This window comes from Ornithorhynchus anatinus, chromosome 1 (genome assembly GCF_004115215.2).
Source record: "Ornithorhynchus anatinus isolate Pmale09 chromosome 1, mOrnAna1.pri.v4, whole genome shotgun sequence".
Taxonomy (NCBI): Eukaryota; Metazoa; Chordata; class Mammalia; order Monotremata; family Ornithorhynchidae; genus Ornithorhynchus; species Ornithorhynchus anatinus.
The window spans coordinates 71693792-71719991 of NC_041728.1; the positions used below are offsets into that span (position 1 = coordinate 71693792).

General features: G+C 42.4%; 1 protein-coding gene across 15 annotated transcripts in view; it reads left to right on the forward strand.

Annotated features, from left to right (window-relative positions):
- Window positions 1-26200, forward strand: part of LOC100073568 (muscular LMNA interacting protein) — a 221747-nt gene that overhangs the window by 6600 nt on the left and 188947 nt on the right. Inside the window, exon 2 of one of the 15 annotated variants that reach the window (XM_029075082.1) lies at window positions 3767-3844. The exons of 13 other annotated variants lie outside the window; for them this stretch is intronic. The gene's annotated coding sequence lies outside the window, so the exon portion shown is untranslated. Of the gene's footprint in view, window positions 1-3766; window positions 3845-15283; window positions 15366-26200 lie in introns of those variants that run through there. One more of the 15 variants, XM_029075092.1, reaches the window with a different exon arrangement.

Genomic DNA, 26200 nt, shown 5'->3' on the forward strand with positions numbered 1-26200 from the left:
GAGTAATTGTCAGATAGGAAGAGGGAGGGCATTCTAGGCTAGGGACAGGAAGTGGGGGAGAGTTTGGTGGCGAGATAGAAGAGATGGAGGTACAGTATGAAGGTTAGTATTAGAGGAGAGAAGTGTATGGGCTGGGTTGTAGTAGGAAAGTGGAGTAGGAAACTGGTGAGGTGAGGTGAGGTAAGAGGGGACAAGGTGATTGAGCTTTATAAAGCCAATAGTGAGGAGTTTCTGTTTGATGTGGATGAGCAACCACTGGAGGTTCTTGAGGAGAGGGGAAACATGTCCAGAATGTTTTTGTAGAAAAGGATCCAGGCAGCAGAGTGAAGTAGGGACTGGAGTAGGGAAACACAGGAGGCTGGGAGGTCAGCAAGGAAGGTGACACAGTAATCAAGGAGAGATAAGATAAATCATTGGATTAATGTAGTAGCAGTTTGGATAGAGAGGAAAGTTCAGATTTTAGCAATGTTCTGAAGGTCGAATCCACAGGAATATGAATATGTGGGTTGAATGAGAGAGAGGAGTCAAGAATAATGCCAAGGTGTTGAGCTTGAGAGACAGGAAGGACAGTGCCACAGTAACAAGAATGTGAGCCCCTGGGTGCTTACAGGAAAGCACTGAAAGTCCCCAGGTAGGGAGGGGGAAGTATTAGAGCTAGGGAAAGACAGTTTGAACCAGAATTCTGTTTGATTGTTATCTGATGAAGAATACTTACAAGAATACAACTAATGTTAGGGAGCTCTCTGATCTTGATGTAATAATAATAATAATGTTGGTATTTGTTAAACGCTTACTATGTGCAGAGCATTGTTCTGAGCGCTGGGGTAGATACAGGGTCATCAGGTTGTCCCACGTGAGGCTCACTGTCTTAATCCAATGAGAAGCAACGTGGCTCAGTGGCAAGAGCCCAGGCTTGGGAGTCAGAGGTCATGGGTTCGAATCCCAGCTCCGCCACTTGTCAGCTGTGTGACTGTGGGCAAGTCACTTCACTTCTCTGTGCCTCAGTTACCTCATCTGTAAAATGGGAATTAACTGTGAGCCCCACGTGGGACAACCTGATTACCCTGTATCTACCCCAGCGCTTAGAACAGTGATCTGCACATAGTAAGCGCTTAACAAATACCAACATTATTAATCCCCATTTTCCAGATGAGGGTACTGAGGCCCAGAGAAGTCAAGTGACTTGCCCACAGTCACACAGCTGACAAGTGGCAGATGTCTGAAATAGGGGCAGGAGGAAGTGCTCCACCTGCCAGGGAGATACTCAGATTTGGAGAGCCTCTGGAAAGGCAAGGAAGTGCTTTCTCCACAATCTTCCTGTAACTAGCCTGAAGAAGGGAATGGTAGGCTTCCATTTGCCTTTTGGGAAGCTGCCTGGGTTTCAGACAAGGTGTGGAGTGGTGACATCATTAGGGGTAATGAACTGGGGTTCATTAGGCAGAGTTTTCCAACCTGCCATTCCTGAGAGGCGAATAACTGTAGGACTTCAGAAGCCAGTGGAGACTGATGAGGGACAGGATGCTTCTTAGAGAAGCAGCGTGGCTCAGTGGAAAGAGCACGGGCTTTGGAGTCAGAGGTCATGAGTTCGAATCCCAGCTCGGCCACTTGTCAGCTGTGTGACTGTGGGCAAGTCACTTAACTTCTCTGTGCCTCAGTTCCCTCATCTGTAAAATGGGGATGAAGACTGTGAGCCCCACATGGGACAACCTGATTTCCCTGTGTCTACCCCAGCGCTTAGAACAGTGCTCTGCACATAGTAAGCGCTTAACAAATGCCAAGATTATTATTAGTGACTCCAGGGGTTATTTTGGCTGGGAACTGGGGCTGAGCATCTCTGGTGATGTCACAGAGGATGATGGAAGCTTGTCACTTTTGCCACAATTAACCAATAAGTTGCCAATGGAAATGAGTGTAAAAGGGCTAACTATATAGAGAACTCAGTGGATACTCTTGTCTGCCTGTCTGTTGCTTGAAGGATCCAGGTCCATAATCAAGTCAGGGCGTAGTGGATAGAACACCGGTCTGGGAGTCAGAAGGTCATGGGTTCTAATCCAGGCTCCGCCACTCATCAGCTTTGTGAACTTGGGCAAGTCACTTCACTTCTCTGGGCCTCAGTTCCCTCATCTATAAATTGAGGATTGAGACTGTGAGCCCTACATAGGATAGAGACCGTGTCCAGTTGGATCTGCTTGTATCCACCCCAGCACTTAGTACAGGGCCTGGCACATAGTAAGCACTCAACAAAATTGAGACTATGAGCCCCACATAGGATAGAGACCGTGTCCAGTTGGATCTGCTTGTATTCACTGCAGCACTTAGTACAGGGCCTGACATGTAGTAAGCACTTAACAAATACCATCATTATTATTCAAAGCCTTATTGAAGGCACATCTCCTCCAAGAAGACTTCTCTGACTAAGTTCCTCTTTCTCTTCTTCCACTCCCTTCTGCATCACCCTGCTTGCTCCCTTTGTTCTTGCCCCCTCCCAGCCCCACAGAATTTATGTACATATCTGTAACATTTATATTGTCTGCTTCCACCCCCTAGACTGTAAGCTCATAGTGGGCAGGGAATGTCTGTCTTTTCATTGTACTCTCCCCAACACTTAGCACAGTGCTCTGCATACAGTGAGTGCTCAATAAATATGATTGATTGAATGAATGAATGAATGAATGATTGAAGTATTTCAATATGCCTTCAGCTAACACTCCAGAGTCAGAGAGGTGTTATGACATTAAACAAAACACAGAAAGGTGGCACCCAGAGATCTTCTGATAGGATTATTTTCAATTTGACTTGTGAACTAGGACAACTTTTGTGTGAGCCTCCGCCCTATGATATGTGAAAGAAGGGAATGGAACTGTTTTAGAATTGATGGCTATGGGATGAAAATGTGATGGGAGAGAAGAGGGAAATATGTTAGGAGCACAGAGTGTACAGGACCTAATTTGGAGGGTGTTTGGAGTATGAGCAGGGAATGCTCAGGGTTCACGTTGTGACCAGTAAATGGGAGCTCAATCACTGGTATTGATCACTTACTGTGTGCAGAGTACCATGTCAAGCTCCTGGGAGAGTACACTGCAAGAGAGTTGTCATACATGTTCCCTGCCTACAAAGAGCTTACAGTCCAGAAGGGGATACAGATATTAATATAAATATTAATTAATTATTTAAAGCAAAACTTCAGACGTCTTTCAATCTGTCTCCTTATAACTCCCTGCCCTTATCATCTGGCTCAGCCCAGCCCTTACACTCTGCTCCAGCCAAGTACATTGAGCCTGTTTCTGGAACATTAAGTTCTACTTTCTTTGGATACCATCAGAGTTGATGAAAAAAAGTAAGGAAACACGGCAGGATTAGACTTAATGATTTGCTGAATACAAAATTATCAAATAAACCCGGAAACGCTATTTGTTCTTCATGTTTCCCAGCACTTCTTTAAAAGTGTTCCTTAAATTAACTCTTCATCTGCAGCATTGTTCATTTTAATAAACTGTACAAATATCCTGAATTGACTTTCTTGTAGCATGGATTTATTAATAATGATAATGTTGATTATTTTAAGAAAAGAAATATCTCTGCTACAACTAGCTTTCTAACCTCTTCCTCCTGAACTTTTTAATGTACTCCTAAAATGAATGCCACAAACTCCGATTCCTCTTCCAGAACAAGCCTCCTTCTGCTAAATAATAATAATAAAAAATAATTCAAAAGCATTGTCCTGTTCTCATTTGCTTTATTTTTATTTCTTAATGGAAATGGACAGTTCATACATGAAGATTGCAAAGGTTGTCCTGTTCATTTGGGCTGACTGCCAGAGTGAGTGACATGAAGCTACAAGAGGGTAAGAACAAACAAATCTGAGAAAATCTAATAATTTCTACCCAATTTATACATACATTATTCCTAAAGTTTCAAGCATAATGGCAGGTGCCCAGTGTATGCTCAGTGAATTGTAAATAATGCTGATAGCAATGCATTTTTCTTTGATGAGACTTTTACTCTGGAGACTTGATCTAACATTTTTTTTTCTCTGTAGCATGGGTTTTGGAATCAATTGATGATTGAATAGGATAAATATATCTCATCAAAAAGTTGACATTTTTTAACTTTAGGCAGGTGAATTTTGCTCCGGGAGGAAAATCCATAATCAAATTCTATCTGTTGGGTTTCCTGATTGTATCTTGGATTAAAGCAAAACTTCAGACGTCTTTCAATCTGTCTCCTTATAATTCCCTGCCCTTATCATCTGGCTCAGCCCAGCCCTTACACTATGCTCCAGCCAAGTACAGTGAGCCTGTTTCTGGAACATTAAGTTCTACTTTCTTTGGATACCATCAGAGTTGATGAAAAAAGTAAGGAAGCAGGGCAGGATTAGCCTTAATGATTTGCTGAATACAAAATTATCAAATAAACCCAGAAATGACATTTGTTCTTCATGATTGCCAGCACTTCTTTAAAAGTGTTCCTTAAATTAACTCTTCATCTGCAGCATTGTTCATTTTAGTAAAATCAGTTCATGTAATTCATACGTTTGTGTCATCTAATAAAATATACTAATTTGGCATATGGATTTATAATATGCTCAGTTACTATGGTAACAGCAAAGTCAGAGATGCCAACCTACTCTTCATCAGAAATATTACCATTGGAGGCATTTTTCAGAAATTGTTGAAAGGTTATAGGTATTTTCATGGTCAATTTTTATAGTTTTAAAATATCAACTATATTTTGTTATACTGTACTCTCCCAAGTGCTTAGTACAGTGCTTTGCATACAGTAAGCACTTAATAAATATGATTAAATGAATGAATATTGGTATAAAAGGTACTATTCTCAAAATTTTCCTACATCTAAAATTCTAATCCACATTATCCGCTGGCTATAATCCTTTAGTCTGTAGCATGTTTTACCTTTAGGTAAATGCTGGGAAGCTTGTTGTGGGCAGGGAATGGGTCTGTTTATTGTTATACTGTACTCTTCCAAGCACTTAGCACATAGCTTTGCACACAGTAAGCACTCAATAACTATGAATGAATGAATGAATGAAAGTAGAAAGGGATGAGCTAAATAATAATAATAGTAATAATATTAATTATGGTACTTATTAAATACTTACTATCTGCTAAGCACTGTTCTAAGCATTAGGGTAAATACAAGGTAAGCAGGTTGTTCCATGTGGGGCTCACAGTCTTAATCCCCATTTTACAGATGAGGTAACTGAGGCACAGAGAAGTTCATTCATTCATTCATTCAATAGTATTTATTGAGCGCTTACTATGTGCAGAGCACTGTACTAAGCGCTTGGGATGAACAAGTCGGCAACAGATAGAGACAGTCCCTGCCGTTTGACGGGCTTACAGTCTAATCGGGGGAGACGGACAGACAAGAACAATGGCAATAAACAGCGTCAAGGGGAAGAACATCTAGTAAAAACAATGGCAACTAAATAGAATCAAGGCGATGTACAATTCATTAACAAAATAAATAGGGTAACGAAAATATATACAGTTGAGCGGACGGGTACAGTGCTGTGGGGATGGGAAGGGAGAGGTGGAGGAGCAGAGGGAAAAGGGGAAAATGAGGCTTTAGCTGCGGAGAGGTAAAGGGGGGATGGCAGAAGGAGTAGAGGGGGAAGAGGAGCTCAGTCTGGGAAGGCCTCTTGGAGGAGGTGATTTTTAAGTAAGGTTTTGAAGAGGGAAAGAGAATCAGTTTGGCGGAGGTGAGGAGGGAGGGCGTTCCAGGACCGCGGGAGGACGTGACCCAGGGGTCGACGGCGGGATAGGCGAGACCGAGGGACGGCGAGGAGGTGGGCGGCAGAGGAGCGGAGCGTGCGGGGTGGGTGGTAGAAAGAGAGAAGGGAGGAGAGGTAGGAAGGGGCAAGGTGATGGAGAGCCTTGAAGCCTAGAGTGAGGAGTTTTTGTTTGGAGCGGAGGTCGATAGGCAACCACTGGAGTTGTTTAAGAAGGGGAGTGACATGCCCAGATCGTTTCTGCAGGAAGATGAGCCGGGCAGCGGAGTGAAGAATAGACCGGAGCGGGGCGAGAGAGGAGGAAGGGAGGTCAGAGAGAAGGCTGAGACAGTAGTCTAGCCGGGATATAACGAGAGCCCGTAATAGTAAGGTAGCCGTTTGGGTGGAGAGGAAAGGGCGGATCTTGGAGATATTGTAGAGGTGAAACCGGCAGGTCTTGGTAACGGATAGGATGTGTGGGGTGAACGAGAGGGACGAGTCAAGGATGACACCGAGATTGCGGGCCTGCGGGACGGGAAGGATGGTCGTGCCATCCACGGTGATGGAGAAGTCTGGGAGTGGACCGGGCTTGGGAGGGAAGATGAGGAGCTCAGTCTTGCTCATGTTGAGTTTTAGGTGGCGGGCCGACATCCAGGTGGAGACGTCCCGGAGGCAGGAGGAGATGCGAGCCTGAAGGGAGGGGGAGAGGACAGGGGCGGAGATGTAGATCTGCGTGTCATCTGCGTAGAGATGGTAGTCAAAGCCGTGAGAGTGGATGAGTTCACCGAGGGAGTGAGTGTAAATGGAGAACAGGCTTGGCCTAAGGTCACACAGCAGACGAGTGGTGGAATCAGAATTAGTACCCACGTCCTCTGACTCTTCAGCCCATGCTCTTTCCATTAAGCCACACTGCTTCTCAAAGCTAAAGACACAGTCCCTGGCTGCCTAGTGGTTCACAATGTAAAAATCAGAGAGAAAGGGGACTGGTGACAAATACATAAGACAAAACAGTAAAAATACAAAGGCAACTTAAAGGAAAGAGGCCAGGAACAACATACAAAGTAAAACCAAAAAAAAAAAAACTTCAGAAAGACCTAGGGTTTCCAGCTCCCTATGGCTTAGAGTCAAACAGTTATTGTCATAGCCATAACTAAAGTTCTCCCAACATCCAGTCTCTGTGATGACCAGGTGTGCTAACAACTTTTAATTTTCATCATGGGGGAAAAACGGGGGCCTATGTTGGAGGGGGTGGAGCACTGGGGGTGGTAGTTTGAAGGGACAGGGAAGAAAAGTGGAGAGGAAAGGAGGGAAGGAAGGGAATGAAAAAAAGAGGGGATGGAAGGGATAGTTAAAGGTACAGAAAGAGGGGCATCTACTTCTCCATCACCTCACCTCTGGTCTTCACAGGGCCCAAGGCCAGGCACAATGAGTTCCCTTCTCTCCTGCCCCAGAGCCTGATTGTGCTCTTCCCCTCACCCCCTGGGACTATATTAATCTTGTCACCTCAGTAGACAAGGGACAGACAAGACTTCTGAGTTTTGATCTTTGCTTGGACCTAGCAATCCGCTCATATCCTGAGAACCAGATCCCACCCTATGCCCCCTTTTCAGTCCTGAGACCCCAGCCCCCACTCATGACACCGAGACCTCAGCATGCCTCCAGTGCTCACTCAGACTGAGAAGACACCAAGGGCCAGTTTGCAATGTGAGGAACTGTGCTCCTGAATAATTAAGATAATAACTGTGGCACTTGTTAAGCGCTTACTCTGTGCCAGGCATTGTTCTAAGTGCTGGGGTCATAAATGTACTTCAAAGTCTGCAGTCCCTTTCTGGTCATGTTTGAGCCCCAGAGACCCTACACCAAGGCAAGTTGAAAATGCTCTAACCATAGCCTAACTCTAACTCAGCTCAGCCCCCACACCACCTGGGAAGCGTCTCACCCCAACTAACACAAGACAAGAATTGGTGAAGTTGGCAGAGCACTCTGCTAAACACTTGGGAGAACACAATATATCAGAGTGGGTAGGCACATTTCCTGCCCACAAGGAGCTTACATTCTAATCTACCCTTCTTTTCCAGTAGACCTTGGTGGTGAATTAACAGCATTGTGCCCCAAGCCCATGGAGGGTAGCAGCATGGTGCAGTGGATAAAGCATGGAACTGGGAGTCAGAAGGTCATCAGTTCTAATGCAGGCTTCCCCACTTGTCTGCTCTGTGACCTTGGGCAAGTCGCTTCACTTCTCTGTACCTCAGTGACCTCATCTGTAAAATGGGGTAATCTGTAAAATGAGACTGTGAACCTGAGTGGGACAGGGACTGTGTGCAACTGGATTTGCTTGTATCCACCCCAGTGCTTAGTGCATTGTCTGGCACAAAGTAAGTGCTTAACAAATGCTATGATTTATTGTTATTATTATGGCATCCACAGTCCCACAGAGTAGAAGTCTGTATCAGGGCAGCACTACCTCTGTCCTTGCCACAGGGAAGCAGCATGGACCAGTGGAAAGAGTCAGATGACTGGGGTTCTAATCCTGGCTGCCTGCTATGTGATCTTGGGCAAGTCACTTCACTTCTCTGTTCCTCAGTTACCTCATCTGTAAAATGGGGATTAAACCCTCCAATTTAGACTGTGAGCCCCTTGTGCGACAGGGACTGTGTCCAATCTGATTATCTTGAACGTACCCCAGCACTTAGAACAGTGCCTGGCACATAGTAAGTGCTTAACAAATGCCGTAATACCATAATACACAGGACTCATTGAAAGCAGGTAGGGAGCATGGTCTCAGGATGATGCGGTGCAGTGGGATAGGCAGGCTGTGAGAGTTACCAGCAAAGCAGTTTAGTCATAAGGTGAGTTGGGAGGCCAGTGACACATCATGCCACTGCTTGAGATTTGCAGGGATCTGACTGGCCTTTCAGTGACATGCTGGAGTGATCTGGGTTTTTCTTATCTCCGGCTTGTCTTCCTCTGGAAACATCTGAGTGTGAATAATTTCTCTCCAGTTGCCATTTGAGGAGTTGATTTTAGCTCCACCTATGACTCCAGACATTAGTTATCTACTTCATATCCTCAGGGACAATAGCCATAAAACCAAGTGATCTTCGTAAAAATGCACAGACTCCACACAAAGCTGGGGATGGGACATTCTAGAGGAAGGCCAGACTTGGATTCCATTTCATCTAATAGTCTGAAGATCGAATCTGCCTGTCTTCAGGTGAGGAATTTGTGTTCATGTCTACAAATCTGCTTTATCACCTACATCTGTTTGAAAATAGAGGTGTGCACAGCCTTATGGATTTCATATTTATAAAGAGCTCTGCTCTCTTTGGAAGAAGGAACTGTTCAGCTAGTTGGGGGAAGGTAATGGAAATCAGGGTACTGGGAAAGGTGTGACCAGTCAGTTTCGGGTAGAAATAAGTTAAGGAAGAACAAGCCCTGAAAGGAGGTGAATTTCTCCCTTGCCATTATTGATGATTAAATGAAGACCCATGCCAGTTGCAGGGGAGGTGTTCATTTGCTGTTGCCAAGGATGGGAGAGTCTCACGAGGCAAGCTATGAAGATGCCACTGATAAGGCATGAAGGACTCTCTGGTAGGCAAAAGCTGAAATGCTCCAGTGAAAGACGAGACATTTTTTCAGCTTCCTATAGTAGTAAAGGAAAGCTCAGGACCCTGAAGCAGCACTGTTCCTGAGGAAAGCAGGAAAAAGTTTTCCATGACTCACTGAGGCAAATTATTATTATTATTATCAAGTCTGGTCGAATCTTTTCCAATTCATAGTGATTCTATGGATATATTTTCTCCAGAATTCACCAGCTACAGACTTTACGGTGGTGCTTCTTTCACTTTCTAATTTGGATTTTGTCAAATACTCATTGGAATTCAAAAGTCTAAAACCAAATGTAAATTTATATTTTTTACAGAGTGCTTACTCTGGGGGGTGGGGGGGCACTCTACTTAGCCCTTATTATTATTTAAAGTGCCATCAAGTTGTTTCTGATTCATAGTGACTCCATGGATATATGTTCTCCAGACCATGCTGTCCTCTGCCTTGATCTGCAACTTTTCTAATGGCTCTTCCGTTGTTGTTATGGTCTCTATCCATCTAGCTGCTGGTCTGCCTCTTCCATATTTTCCCTGGACTTTTCCTAGCATTAGTGTCTTCTCCAGAGAATTAGTCTCCCTGATGATGTCCAAAATATGCTAATCTAAATTGAGTCATTTGGCTTTCCAAAGACCTCTTTGGCTTAATTTGCTCCAAAATCCATTTGTTTGTTTTTCGGGGAGTCCTTGGTATTCACAAAATTCTTTTCCTACACCACAGTTCAAAAGAATCGATATTCTTTCAATCCTGTTTTTTCACTGCCCAGCTTTTGGATCCGTTTATTGTCACTGGAAACACCATAGAATTGACAATTCGTATTTTTATGGCAATGGTTACATCAGCACATTTCAAGACTTTTCCCAGGCTCTTCAGAGCAAGTCTTCCTAACATTAATCCGCAGCATATTTCTTGACTACTGGTTCCTTTATTATTGAGTATCAGTTCCAGGAGAGAAAAATTGTCAACTATTTCAAACTTCTCTCCATCCACTCCAAATGTGTTAACATCCAAAGGGGATCCTCAATTTGGATCAAAGTTTGAAATAGAAAATATCTCAGTGGACCACATGAAAATTACCTGAGTTTGGAAATGGCAACAGTAAGAGAGGCCTAGAAACTATAAACACTACTGAAGGCAACATATTTACCTTGTATGCTCATTTATCTTTTCTATGTTTGTTTTCTGTAGTGGATTGGTGGGGCTGGTTTACTGATACAGAGTAGTTAGCTGCCTACCTCACATGATAGTTTAATAGATGGCTAACATAATGTCATAATGGATAGAGCATGGGCCTGGGTGTCAGAAGGTCCTGGGTTCTAATCTTGACCCCGCTGCTTGTCAGCTGTGTGACTTTGGGCAAGTCACTTAACTTCTCTGTGCCTCAGTTACCTCATCCATAAAATGTGGATTGAAACTGTGAGCCCTATATGGGACAAGGGATTGTGTCCAACCAACTCGCTGGCATTCACCTCAGTGTTTAGTACAGTGCCTGGCACATAGTAAATGTGTAACAAATACCATCATCATCATCATAGCAGTCTGATAGACCTATCAGGGGCCCTCCCAAAATTAAGAACAATAGTGCCTCACAAAATTTCTATCCAAAATTTTTTTTCCAGTGAGGACAAAAAGTACTCCCTTTCTTAAGGATGCCTTCAAGTCTTTATAATTTGTAGTAGTTGTGGTTTTTAACAATGTATGGATCTGAAATCTGGACAGTGAAAAAATGGGATAGAAAGAACAACGATCCTTTAGAAATGTGGTGCTGGAGAAGGCTTTCACAAATACCATGGATTGCCAGAAAAACAAAGAAATGGATTTTAGAGCAAATTAAACTAAAGTGGTCTTTGGAAGGCCAAAGGATTCGATTTAGATTAGTATATTTTGGACATATAATCAGGAGGACTAATTATCTGGAGAAGACACTAATGCTAGGAAAACTTCAGGTAAAATGAGGAAGAGGCAGACCAGCAGGTAGATGGATAGAGACCATAACAACCACAACAGAAGAACCATTAGAAAGGTTGTGGATTATGGCAGAGGACTGGATGTTCTGGAGAAAGTATATCCATGGAATCGCTATGACTCAGAAATGACTCCATGGCACTTAATAACAAAATATATTGTGGTATTTGTAAAGTCTTACTATTTGCCAAGCACTGTATTAAGAGCTGGGGGAGATGAAAGATAATCAGATCCCACATAGGGTTCATGGTCTAAATAGGAGGGAGAACAGGTATTGGATCCGCATTTTGTAAATGAGAGAACTGAGTCACAGAGAAGTGAAGTGACTTGCCCAAAGTCACACCGCTGGTAAGAGGCAGGGCCAGGATTAGGACCCAGGTCCTCTGACTCCTAAACCCGTGCTTTCCACTAGGCTGTGATGCTTCTCAGCAGGTAACTGTGGTTGTATTATAATTGTTCTCCTTTTTGGATTCAACCAAGTTCCTTTAATTACAGTTTTATAGCTTTATTTCACTGGTGACTGAACATAAAATGTCTTTGGATTTCCAGACAAAGCAAGATTTCTAGCTCTTAGGACTCTTCTCTTAACACTTGAAAATCAAAATGGCATTCCTTTCATGTTTTACATTCCAAGGATACAAAGAGTCTAGTATTAGACCATGGATGGAAATTTGTGTCGAGTTGTACAAAAGTAGTTTTCTGGCTACATTTATAGCAGTGGCGAAATTATGCTCTTCTCAGCAACTCAGCTTTGATGGTTCCAGAGTTGTTGGGTGGAGAAAGAAGGAAGGAAAATAAATTCAAGCCTGGAATTAGAATGAGGCATGAATCAACTTTTAACCCCAGAGAATTAAAATTTTCATGCACTGTTTATTTCTTTCCTTTTTTCTTTTTTAATGAGTGTTTATTCCCTCACTAACATTCTATTTACGTAATTTTAAGACTTTTATTAATGTATTCCATTTACTTTTGTATTGTGAGATTTTGAGGAGATAAATACTAACTTGTTCTTTCAGGTATCTCCCAGATAAATCATTCAATTAATCAGTAGTATTTATTGAGTGCCTACTGTGACCAGTGCACTATGCAAAGCACTTTGGAAACTACAATAAAGTGAATAGACATAAACCCTGCCCACAAGGAGTGAAAAGTCTATTAGAGAAGATTGGCACTTAATTACAGACAGAAGAGAGAAGGGAATGGGGATATGTGCTTGTGTTAGTACTTAAGTAATAGGATTAAGTGCTTACTATGTGCCAAGCACCATACTAAGCACTGGGGTAGATACACGATAATCACGTGCCACATGGGGCACAAAATCTAAGTAGGAGAGAGAACAGGTATTGGATCCCCATTTTGCAGAATAGGAAACTGAAGCACAGAGAAGTTAAGTGACTTGCCCAAGGTCACACTGCAGATTAGGGAAAGAGCTGGAATTAGAACCCAGTTTCTTTGACTCCCAGGCCCGGGCTCTTCCCAGCAGGCCATGATGCTTCCAATTTAAGAAAATCCAGTTCAAACCACCTTTCCCTGTATCTACTGCTTTCCCCTCCAGGACCCTTTGTACAGCGTGGCTCAGTGGTAAGAGCACGGGCTTTGGAGTCAAAGGTCATGGATTCAAATCCCGGCTCGGCCACTTCTCAGCTGTGTGACTTTGGGCAAGTCACTTAACTTCTCGGTGCCTCAGTTACCTCATCTGTAAAATGGAGATTAAGACTGTGAGCCCCACGTGGGACAACCTGATTCCCCTGTGTCTATCCCAGCGCTTAGAACAGTGCTCGGCACATAGTAAGCGCTTAACAAATACCAACATTATTATTATTATTCCCTAAAGGTGACCCAGGGATGATCGTCGATCCTCCAGAATCCTAACTGCTGGGCTTCAAACCTCCTTTCCAATCCTTCTTTGTGTCTCTGTCCATCCAGGGCCACAGCAAGAGCTCTGCCCATGTCTTGCTCTTCAGGGCACATAGTAAACTAACCTATTGCCTCCAGGATAGCTGAAGGTCATCTTTTCTCACTCCTGGATCCCCTACTTCCTCCCAAATTCTTCCCTCTGATCAGCTTCCTCAAGGAGGGGCACTATGGCTTCCTACTCCCTCTCATAAGTGTTGGAGTCAGTGGAACTGATCATAATAATAATAATAATAATGTTGGTATTTGTTAAGCGCTTACTATGTGCCGAGCACTGTTCTAAGCGCTGGGGTAGACATAGGGGAATCAGGTTGTCCCACGTGGGGCTCACAGTCTTAATCCCCATTTTACAGATGAGGGAACTGAGGCACGGAGAAGTTAAGTGACTTGCCCACAGTCACACAGCCGACAAGTGGCAGAGCTGGGATTCGAACTCATGAGCCCTGACTCCAAAGCCCGTGCTCTTTCCACTGAGCCACGCTGCTTCTCCATAACATCTACTTGTTTATATATTCTTTAAACTCTGTTGTTTACCTCTACCTGTCATTTATTTTAGCATCTATTTCTCCCACTTTATCAAAAACAGGGACTCTATACTAACTCTACTGTACGTTGCCAAATTCTGAGTACTGTGCTCTGCACAGAGTAAACACTCTAAAAATACTATTGATTGATTAATTATGTTCAAGAAGCATTGGGAGAAAGTAATAAAGGAAAGGGCCTTAATTGATTTTTAGAATGAGATAGGAATTTTAGATGAAAAAATAAAGGGTTTTAGAAAGTTTAAAAGCCTTCTGACTTACTTTTGGTTAGTAGGGAATATTTAGGAGGAAATACTCCCTTTTAAGGTTGGATACTGTGGGCTAGGAACTGGATGTGAATCACTTTCCGTACATTCTCTCAGAGCTTAGGACAGTCCTTTGCACCTTTCAAGTACTTAATGAATCTTGAAGAAACTCTGTTTCCATTTTTTTCCACATGCATAGACTAACTGAGAGATCATTAACCAGTTGTTTTAGAGACCAGTTGTTTTATTTTCCTAGAAAAGAACATCCCAGTTAGGTTAAGTTTCAGTCCAAACCTAGTTGTAAGAGTTGAAGAAAAGGAGGAGAAGAGAAACAAAAATGAAATCAGGTGAGTAATAGTAATGGTTCTGTGGGCAGGAGCTGGATGGACACCATCCAGTTGTCTGACAGTAACTGAGGCAATTACTGTGCACTTACTATGTGCAGAGCACTGTACTAAGTGCTTGGGAGAGTACGGTGAAACAGAACTGGTAGACAAATTTCCTGCTTACAAGGAGCTTATAGTCTAGAGGAAGAGACATGCATTAATATAAATAAATAATAGTAATAATGATATTTGTTAAGCACTTACTATGTGCAAAGCACTGTTCTAAGCACTGAGGGGGGATACAAGGTGATCAGATTATCCCAGGTGGGGCTCACAGTCTTAATCCCCATTTTACAGATGAGGTAACTGAGGCACAGAGAAATTAAGTGACTTGCCCAAAGTCACTCAGTTGACAAACGGCGGAGTCAGGATTAGAACCCATGACCTCTGACTCCCAAGCCTGTGCTCTTTTCACTAAGCCACGATGGATATTTACATAAGTGCTGTGGAACTGAGTGTGGAGTGAATAGAGGGTACAAATCCAACTACAAGGATGATACAGAAGGTGTGGGAGAAGAGGAAATGAGGGCTTAGTTGGGGAAAGCCTCTTGGAGGAGATGTGCCTTCAATAAGACTTTGAAGGTGGGAAGAGTGATGGTAATGCATATGAAGGGGGAGGGCATTTCAGTCCAGAGGCAGGTGGGCAAGGGCTTGACTATGAGGCAGATGAGATCAAGGTACAGTGAGTACCTTGGCATTAAAGGAACAAAGTGTGTGGGCTGGGTTGTAGTAGGAAGTCATAGAGGTAAGAGAGGATGGGGAGACAGGTAAAGTAGGAATGGAACAGAAGTTTGAAGGCGGGCAGGGTGAGTAAACAAAAACAAATAAAAAAAGCTTACCTATGTGACAGGCAAAGATAGTATGATGGATTTTTGTTGTTTTGATCATCAACAGCTAGAGAAGATACCCCTATCAATCAATCGATCAATGGTATTTATTGAGTGCTCACTTTCCCAATGAGGCCTCTATGCACTAAGAGGTAGGTAAAATTTTTGCTGAATATCTCTGATCAGGTACAAATCCTTTTGTTGAAAATATCCTGTCTTTCAACAACCGGAGGAAAAAATTAAGTAGCTGCTGCTGCTGATCACGTACGTCAAAGCTGCACTTTGTTGAATTGATTATTTTGCAAGAGCCTTTTGTGATGGCAAACAACAGGCAGGGTGATGGATTGTGATCTTTAACTGCACTGCGTGTCCTAAATGGCATTTATCACACACTGGCTTTGCAGTAAAAATATTTTTCAGATTCATATTACAGGAATTATGATTATCTAGTCTTACAGTATTCTCCAGATGGGTTGGCTATTAAATTGTCTTATTACTATTAAGGGGATCATTTCATAATGTATTTGTTTTTCCATTGCTTCATTGACTTCATGAAAATTAGTGGGCTTTTTGATTAAACTCTGTGCGTGCTTTGCCTTAATGACTAGGCTGTCTTAATTTTTGAATTAAAATCCTCTGGCCTAATTCAACTTCCACTTGTCCATGTCCAACCTATTCATTAAAATTGGATGTTAACACTTTAAATCTCTGTAACTGGAAATTCAGTGTCCACTTCTAAGAGACTGAGCACATTGGATAGCCATTTCTTTTTCTTCAGGAGCGTTCTGATTTTTCATGTTGTTAGACCAACCAGTTAGGTCCAAGCAATGTATGACTACACTTCCAGGTATAGCCTTTCTTTTCACTTGAAATAGTTTTTTTTTACAGCGCTATTGAATAACTTTTGGCTAGAATTGAAATTCATTTGTTATTTTTAATTTTTAATCATGCGTACCCCAACTAATCAATAACATTTATTGAATAACTACTGAGGGCTGAGCATTATACAAACACAAGGAGCAAAAAACATTCCCTGTCCTCAAGAGATCTAGAGAGGAAGACAGGAAAACATACATTATTTACAAATGAGTAAATAGTTGAATAGACAATTGAATATACAAATACATAAGTGCTGAGGATGGGTATAAATACATGAGTGGAGGTCTGGGTTCTAGTCCCATGTCTGCCATTCACATGCTGAATTACCTTGGACAAATCATTTAACTTCTCTGTCCCTCACTGTGAGCCCCATGTGGGACAGGCACTCTGTCTGATCTGAGCATGTGGTATCTAACCCAGAGCTTGGTAAAGTGCTTGTCACCTAATAAGCACTTAACAAACTATCACAATTATAAGTGCTTAAGGTGGCTGTTGGGTTGTCCCTACTTGGGGTTTGGAGAATTAATTGGAGAAAGTTTCTTGGAGAAAGCCCAATTTTAGGAGTGTTTTAAAGAGGAGGAGAATTGTGGCCTGGTGGATTTGAAGGGAGAGTTCCAGCCTGAAAGCAAGAGTCAGAGAGTGAGATTAGTTTGGGAGGAGCAAAAAGAGGGAGCCAGCAAGTGAAGAGAGCTGAAAAGAAATATGGGGAAAATTGGAGGAGAGCTGTGAACTCAGCATGAATTATTTTTTTGCCAGATGTGTAAGTAAATGGATATTCATTGGAGGTTTTTGACAGAGGTGCCAAGGGGAATTTTAGCAAGATGATCTGGGTAGCATTGTGTATCTATTAGTTTGGTAGATCAGTGAGGAGGCTGATAAGGCAGTTGAATCATAATGTGACCAGAGATGAACCAAGGTGGTGATCATTTGGGTGGAAAAGAAAAGGTAGATCCCAGAAATGTTCTAGATCAATCAATCAGTGGTACTTATTGATTGCCAAGCACTGTATTAAGCTGGTCAAAATGTACAATACAGTGATGTAGGTAGTGATGATCTCTGCTCTAGAGATTACAGCCTACAGGGATTAAAATAAATTGCAAATAGGGTAAATAATAAAGTATAAGGATATGTATATAAGTGCTGTAGGGCTGGAATTTAGCACATTTAAGTGTTTAATGGGTACACAGTCAAGTTAATAGATGAGGCAGTAGGGGAAGACAGGTAGATGAAATGAAGACTTAGTCAGGGAAGCCTTCTTGATTTTAGAAGGGTTGTGAAGATGGGGAGTGTTGGACTGTTGGATACGAAAGCGGAGGGAGTTTCAGGTCAGAAGGAAGATGCACAGAAGTCAGTGGAGAGATAGACAAGATCAAGGTAGGGTGAGTAGGTTGGCATTAGAGGAGCGGAGTCCACATAAGTAGGGTTGTAGTAGGAGATCAGTGAGGTTAAGAAAGAGGGAGAGAAGTGACAGTGCTAAAGAAGCAGCGTGGCTCAGTGGAAAGGGCATGGGCTTTGGAGTCAGAGGTCATGAGTTTGAATCCCAGCTCTGACACTTGTCAGCTGTGTGACTGTGGGCAAGTCACTTAACTTCTCTGTGCCTCAGTTCCCTCATCTGTAAAATGGGGATGAAGACTGTGAGCCCCACGTGGGACAACCTGATTTCCCTGTGTCTACCCCAGCGCTTAGAACAGTGCTCTGCATATAGTAAGCGCTTAACAAATACAACATTATTATTATTATTTAAAGCTAAATGATTAATCATTCCATCAATTATTTTGACTGAGAGCTTATTGTGTGCAGAGCACTGTACTAAGACCGTAGAAGAGTACAATAAAGTTGGTAGACATGTTCTCTATCCTCAGTGAACTTATATTCTAGAGGGGGAGACAGACAATAATGTAAATTAATAAATTACAGTTATGTACATAAGTGAGGTGGGGCTGAGGAAGGGGTGAATTAAGGATGCAAATCCAACTGCAAGGGTGACACAAAAGGGAGTGAGAGAAGAGGAAATGAGGGCTTATTTGGGGAAGGCTTCTTGGAGATGTGGCTTTGAAGGTGGGGCTAATGATCGTCTGTTGGATATTAAGAGGGAGGACATTCCAGACCAGAAGCAGGACATAGGCAATAGGTCAGAGGCAAGATAGATGAGATAGAGGTAAAGGGAGTCGGTTTCCATTCGAAAAGCAAAGTGTGTGGGCTGAGCTGTAGTAGAAAAGCAGCTAGGTAAGTTAGAATGGGTAAGGAGATTGAGTGCTTTAAAGCCGATGATAAAGAATTTCAGTTTTATGCAGAGGTGTGTGGGCAACAACAGGAGGTTCTTGAGGAGTGGGGAGGTATGGTTTGAATTTTTTTGGGGGAAGAGTTGGCAGAAATAAAGAGGGAAGAATAAGGGGTGATAAGAAGTTGGCTTCTGGGACAAGAAAGATAGTGATGATGTCGACATGGGGGAGTTATGGGGAGGAGTGGGTTAAGGAGAAAAGATAAGGAGTTGAACTTTAGGCATGTTGAGTTTGAGGTGTTGGCTGGACATTGAAATAGAGCCGTTCTGTAAATAGGAGGAAATGTGAGATTGAGCAGATGGATAGAGGTTAGGGCTAGTGAAGTAGATTAGAGAGACATCTGCAAAGATGTGAGTGGATAAGCTCCTTGAGAGACTTAGTGCACCACAAGATGGGTGTGGGAACTGGAATAGAGCCCTGTGGGATATGCACATTTTGGGGATGAGGTGCAGAAAGGGAGCTATGAAACAAATCTGAGACTTAAAATAAATACCAGCCTCTAATTTGGTAAAATGACTCATTTTGCCATACTTTTCAATTATTTTGAAAAAATGAGGTTTGTGCTCCAGGGTTTTTTTTAATCATTTCCTTCTACCAAAAAGTATAACCTCACTGCAATGCATGTTTACTGCATTAACTTGAATGGCAACATCATATACTATAAGTAATTGTTTATATTTTCAAATCCATTTAGTCTATTTAGAAAACAGCTTTTCTTTAAATAATGTCATCCATTCTGATTATGTTATACCTTGTTATACGTTATTGTCATTTAGGTGCAAAATATATGTATCCAGATGATAAATTTTATATTTTATAAGTCAACATCAAAATCACCACTATTTTTTATCTTTTCTCCAATGCTATTTCATGGTTTAGACACAAAACAAGGCAATAATGTATCAGTCATTAAATTTTACACAAATCTGAAAGCATGTATTCAGAAATCTATAAAGTGTGTCAGCGTGGAAGGTTAAATAGATCACCTTGGGAAGTCTTTAATACAGAATATGTTTCATTGCGGTTGTTTCCAAAAGTCTAGGGAATAGTTTGTTGAATTATCCCTGGTGAAGTGCATTTAATCAAGTACATTGCCTCTTACACAAGGACATTCATTCAATCAATCATATTTATTTAGCGCTTACATGGCAATAGTAATAATAATTACAGTATTTGTTAAAACTTACTATGTGCCAAGTACTGTTCTAAGCACTGGGGTAGATTCAAGGTAAAAAGGTTGTCCTACGTGGAGCTCACAGTCTTAATCCCCCTTTTACCTATGAGGTAACTGAGGCACAGAGAAGTTAAGTGATTTGCCCCAAGTCACACAGCAGACAAGTAATGGAGCTGGAATTCTAGACTGTGATCCCATTGTTGGTCAGATATTGTCTCTATTTGTTGCTGAATTGTACTTTCCAAGCACTTAGTACAGTGCTTTGCACACAGTATGTGCTCAATAAATATGATTGAATGAATGAATGAATGAATTAGAACACATGACTCTGACTTCCAATCCCGGGCTCTTTCCCCTAAGCCTTGCTACTTCCCTAGAAAATAAGTTCTTGGAACTAAAGTAAGTACTTATGCAAGATTTTATATCTATCAATCAAAAAATGGTATTTATTGCTTGCTTACAAAGTGCTTCTAAGGACCTGGGAGAGTACAATACAAGGGAGGTGGTAGATATAATCCCCACCCTCTGGAATCTTACAGTGAAGGAGGCAGAAATTAAAATACATTACCAGTAGGAGAAGCAGCAGAGTATAAGGATATAAATAATAATAATAATAATGGTATTTAAGCACTTACTATGTGCACAGCACTGTTCTAAGCACTGGGGGAATACAAGGTGATCAGGTTGTTCCACGTGGGGCTCACTGTCTTATTCCCCATTTTACAGATGAGGTAACTGAGGCACAGAAAAGTTGTGACTTGCCCAAAGTCACCCAGCTGACAAGCGGCAGAGCCAGGATTAGAACCCATGACCTCTGACTCCTAACCCCGTGCTCTTTCCACTGAGCCACAATATGTACATAATGCTGTGGGACTGGGGCTGGGTGAGTATCAAAGTGCTTAAGTGGTATAGATCCAAATGCAAAGGCGACAGAAAGGACAGCGACTAGGGGAAGTGAGGAGGACTTAGTTGGGAAGGATCATTTGAGAAGATGTGATTTGAGAAGAGCTCTGAAGATAGGGAGAATGGTGGCCTGTCAGATATGAAGGGGAAGGGAAATGCAGAATGGAAGATGGGGTAAGTGGTCAATAGAAAGAGAAGAGATTGAAGTACAGTAAGTGGGTTTGTGTTAAAGGGGTGAAGTGTGTGGGCTGTGTTGTAGTTGGAGGAAAACAAGGTTAGGTAGGAAGGAGAGAGCTAATTGAGTGTCTAAAAACCAATGGTAAGAAAGTTTCTGTCTGATGTGATCTGCCTTGCCTTGGAATTTGGATTTGCACCCTTTATTCACCCCTTGCTCATCCCCACAGTACTTATGTACATATTAGTAATTGATTTATATTAATGACTCTCTCCCCCTCTAGTCTGTAAACTTGTTGTGGGCAGGGAATGTGTCCACCAGCTGTTATATTGTACTCTCCCAACCACTTAGTACAGTGCTCTGCACACAGTAAGCACTCAATAAATATGTTTGATTGATTGAGATGAATGGACTACCATTTGAGGTTTTTGAGGAATGGGGAGATGTGCACAGACCAGTACTTTAGAAAAATAACCTGGGCAGCAGAATAAAGTATGGAATAGAAGGTGGAGAAAAAGGAGGCAGGGAGGTCAATGAAGAGCCTGATTCATTAGTCGACATGAGAAATGACACATTTTTCGACCACTGTTAAAAGGTGGACTCCAGGGATGCCTTGAAGAAAGAATTGACAGGATATGGTGACAGACTAAATATAAGGGTTAAATGAGAGAGGTGAGTCAAGTATAATACTAAAGTTGTGGGCTTGTAAAATAGTGAGGGGTCTGGCATTATCCACAATTATGGGTTAATCTGAGGGAGGAAAGGGTTTCTGTGGGAAGATGAGGAGTTCAGTTTTGGACATTGTTTCTTTTGAGGTGCTGGCAGGTAGAGATGTCTTGAAGGCAGGAGGAAATGTATAGGGTTTAAGAGTAGCTGCAAGGGTGTTTTTTATGGTATTTAAGTGCTTGCTAGGTGCCTGGGACTGTATTAAGCTCTGGGGTAGATACAAGATCATAAGGTTGGACACAGTCCATGTCCCACTTGGGCTCACAGTCTCAATTCCCACTGTACAGATGATATAACTGAGGCACAGAAAAGTTAAGCGATTTGCCCATGGTCACACAGCAGACAAGTAGTGGTGGAGCTGAGATTAGCACCCAGGTTCTCTGACTCCCAGACCAGTGAGTGCTCTTTCCATTAGACCATATTGCTCCTTTATCTGGAAAATTATTCCAAATTATCATTTTTCTTAGCAAAGGTCATATAAGAAAGACAGATGACAAAACTGGAAATTGTGCATCCATTTTGAGAAAGGGGAGATTGGCGCTCAATCAAGCAATCAGTGGTATTTATTGAATGCTTACTTGTGCAGAGCACTGTACTAAACACTGGGAGGAGTGTAATACAAAGAGTTGGTGCACTCATTTCCTTCCCTCAAGTGGCTTACAGTTTAAATGGGGAGACAGACATTAAAATGAATTACTTATAGGGGAATGGAAGAATATAAGAACTGGTACATAAGGGTTGGAGGTGGGGTGAGTATCAAGTGATTAAGCATTAGAGATAAATATGCATAGACAACATAGGAGTGGGGATGAGTAAGAGAAATGAGGGTCTAATCAGGGAAGGTTTTTAGAGGAGATGTGATTTTAGGAGAGTTTTGAAGATGACGGGAGAGGTAGCCATTGATATGTATGGGGAGTGAGTTCATAAAAAGATTTTGGGCAAAGTTAAGAGTCTACAGTGAGACAGAAGAAATTGACGTACAATGAATAGGTTGTTAGCAGACCGAAGTGTGCAGATTGGATTGTAGTAGGAGATCAGTAAGGTAAGGTAGGTGGGAGAGAGGTAATTAAGTGCTTTAAAACCAATGGTAAGAGTTTCTGTTTGCTGTAAAGCCACGTGGATGGGCAGGCATTTTGAGTTCTGGGGAGATATGGACTGAACTATTTTATGAAAATGATCCAAGTGGCAGAGTGAAGTATGGACTGGGGTGGGAAGAAAGAGGTGACAGAGAGGTCAGTGATGAGGCTGATGAAGTAGTCAATGAATCAGCATGATAACAGTTTGGATGGAGAGGAAGAGCTGGCTTCTAGAGATGTGAAGGCAGAACTGGAAGGATTTGAATATGTAAGTAAAGTGAGAGAGATGAGTCGAGGATAATATCAAGGTTTTGGACATGTGAGGAGAGAGGATCATAAAATTGTCAACAGTGATGGGGAAATATCGGGGGGGAGAGGACATGGTTTGAGTGAAAAGATGAGGAATTCTTTTTTTGGACATGTTAAGTATGAGGCATTATTGGGATATCTAAGGAGAGAGGTCCTGGAGACAAGAGGAAATGCAAGCCTGACGAGAAGTAGAGAGGTGAAGTTTGGAGAAGTGGATATGAGAACCAACCATATAAAGATGAAAGTCAAAGCCATGGGAATGAATGACTTCTCCAGGTGGTTGGGTGTAGGTGGATAATAGAAAGGTACCCAGAATTGAACCTTAGGACACCTCCACATTTAGAGGGCAGGAGGCAGAGAAGAAGCCCACAAAAAGACTGAGAGATAGGAGGAGAACTAGGAGAAGACATTGTCAGTGAAGCCAAAGTTAAGTAATGTTTCCAGAAGAGGTTGATCCACAGGTTCACAGGTAGCAGAAAGGTCAAGGAAGGTTAGAATGTATTAGTGGCCATTGGATTTAGCAAGAAGGAAATCATTGGTGACCTTAACGAGGACCATTTCCATGAAAGGAATCAAGGGGGGATTTGAGGAGAAGAAATGGAGTTAGTGGGGGGTAAACAATTTTCTGGGGAGTTTGGAGAGGAATAATAGGTGGGAGATGCGGTGATAGCTAGAGGGAGCTGAGGGGTGGGTTTTGGGTTTTTTTTTAGAATAGAGGACATATGGACATGTTTGAAAGTAGTGGGGAAAAAGCCACTGGAAAGTAGAGGTTGAAGTTGACTGTCAGGGAGGGAAGTAAGGAAGAGACAATTGTCCTAATATGTTCAAAGAGATTGGGGTGGAAATGGTAGGTTTAGAGGGGGAGGCAGGGGATCTCCTCTGGAAAGGATGGGAGAGTAGAAAAGGGATCAGGAAGAGGTGGGCTTAGTGGAGAGTCCCAGCGGGAATCACACCTGATAGTTTCAATTTTATCAGTGAAATAGGTGACAAATCATAAGGGATAAGAGATAGGGGAGGAGAGGGGAGAGAGGTTTGAGGAGGGTTTGCCACAGTCTCAACCTCAGACTCCAAGTGTGTGGAGCTAGGTTGGCAGGGTCCCAGTCTCCTGATGAGTGGTATGGGGTTGGGGGGTGGCATCTCTTCCCCTTGGCATGATTAGAGATTCCCTCTGTGCTGAAAGAGGCTGGGGAGTTAGCACCCCTTTTTATTGATGTAGCCTCAGGCTTCCATTTTCCAGAGTGATGCTGGGTGTCTGTGTGTGTTTGTGTTGTGTGTGTTTGGGGCGGGGGGGAGGATTGGCATCCTGTCTCCTTAGTGTGGTTCCATGCTTCAGGTGAGTACCATAGATACTTTAGGCTCGAGAATCTACACAAAGGACTTAATCAGAGTGCTAGTGGTTTGTGTGGTGGTTTTTTTCCTGACAGTTATGTTCCTGTTGGATGTGATGAACTAGTAGTCAGGCAGGGATGTGAATGGCACATGAAGATTTTATTAGGTACAGGACACATTTCTTGCCAAGGTGACTGCCGCATAGTTCTGATGCTGTAAGGTAGCCTTGTAATATGGAAGATGGTGGACTTGGTAGACACTGCAGTCTTTGCTGCCTATGTTGGCCAGCTATTTTTCTGGATTTGTGCTGGGTCCAGCCCCCTCCCAGAATACCCTGGGTGGTTCATCAGTCAATAGCGGTCATCAACCAATCAATCAGTGGTATTTATTGAGCACTTACTATGGGCAGAGCATTGTAATAATAATAATGTTGGTATTTGTTAAGTGCTTACTATGTGCAGAGCACTGTTCTAAGTGCTGGGGTAGTTATAGGGTAATCAAATTGTCCCACGTAAGGCTCACAGTTAATCCCCATTTTACAGATGAGGTAACTGAGGCACAGAGAAGTTAAGTGACTTGCCCAAAGTCACACAGCTGAGAAGTGGCAGAGCCAGAATTCGAACCCATGACCTCTGACTATAAGTACTTGGAAGAGTACAATATGATAGAACTGGTAGACATGTTCCCTACCCATAAGAAGGTTACGGTCTAGAGGGGAAGACAGACATTAATATAAAGAAATAAATTATGAATATATACGTAAGTGCTGTAGGGCACAGTCCAACAGGCAGAACCAGAACTGGAAAAATCGTGGCCTAGTGGATAGAGCACAGGCCCGAGAGTCACTTGTCTGCTGTGTGACCTTGGGCTAGTCATTTCCCTTCTCTGGGCCTCAATTACCTCATCTGCAAAATGGGGATTAAACACTGTGAGCCCCTTGTGGGACAGGGTCTGTGTCCAACCAATTTGCTGTATCCACCGCAGGACTTAGTACAGTACCTGGCACATAAATGCTTAACAAATACCACAGTTATTATTACTATTATTAGGACTAGAACTCAGAGGACCTGGATTCTAATACTGGCTCCACTGTTTGCTGTGTAATCTTGGGCAAGTCACTTTACTTTTCTGTGCCTCAGTTTCCTCATCTGCAAAATGGGGATTCAAGATCTCTTCTTTTTCCTTAGACTGTGAGCTTCATGTGGGACCTGATTATTTTGTGTCTACCCCAGCACTTCATAGGGTACTTGGCACATAGTAAATGCTTAACAAAAACTGTTTTCATTATTATTATCATTATTTTATTATTAATATTAAATCTCCTGATTCCCAGTGCCTTGCTTTTCCAACTTGTCCAAGAGGAAGCCTTCTTGCTGTTTTAAATTTTTAGTTAAGCAAGGACTATCAGGTCTTTCTCCTCTCAGGGTGACACCTGGAGAATTTCCAGTACTATGACAGTCTTGACAAAGTGACTTAGTGGAAAGAGCATGGGCTTGGGAGTCAGAGGCTGTGGGTGCTAATCCTGACTCTGCCACTCATCTGCTGTGTGACCTTGTGCACGCCACTTCTCTTCTCTGTGCCTCAGTTACCTTGTCTGTAAGATGAAGATTAAAACTGTGAGCCCCACCTGATAACCAGATTACTCTCTATCTATCCTGGTGCTTTAGAACAGTGCTTGGCACATAGTAAGTGCTTAACAAATACCCTAATAATAATAATATCTATTCCATTCCTGACTTGGGCAGCGGCTAGTGAGTGGCAGAGAATCTGCTACAAGTCAAAACTCACTTATGTTGGGCAGCAGCGGCATGAGAGAGAGTCTCAAGTTTACTGTGTGGAAAGAGGCAATGCTAAACCACTTCCATATTTTTACCAAGAACACTCTATGGTTACACTTCCAGAACGACTGCAGATGGAAGTGGGGCATTCTTCAAGAGATGTGTCCAAGGCATTGCTATGGGTTGGAGACGACTCGGCAGCATAAAACAAAGACAAATCAGATCTATCAAATCTGAGGGACTAACATTCAGGGCTCTGGAATGACCTTTGTTATACATTCCCAACTCTTTGAAGATTGGGCTCCAAACTAAAAATGAATTCTTAGTTGCTGAAAGTATACAATATGAAAGTATTG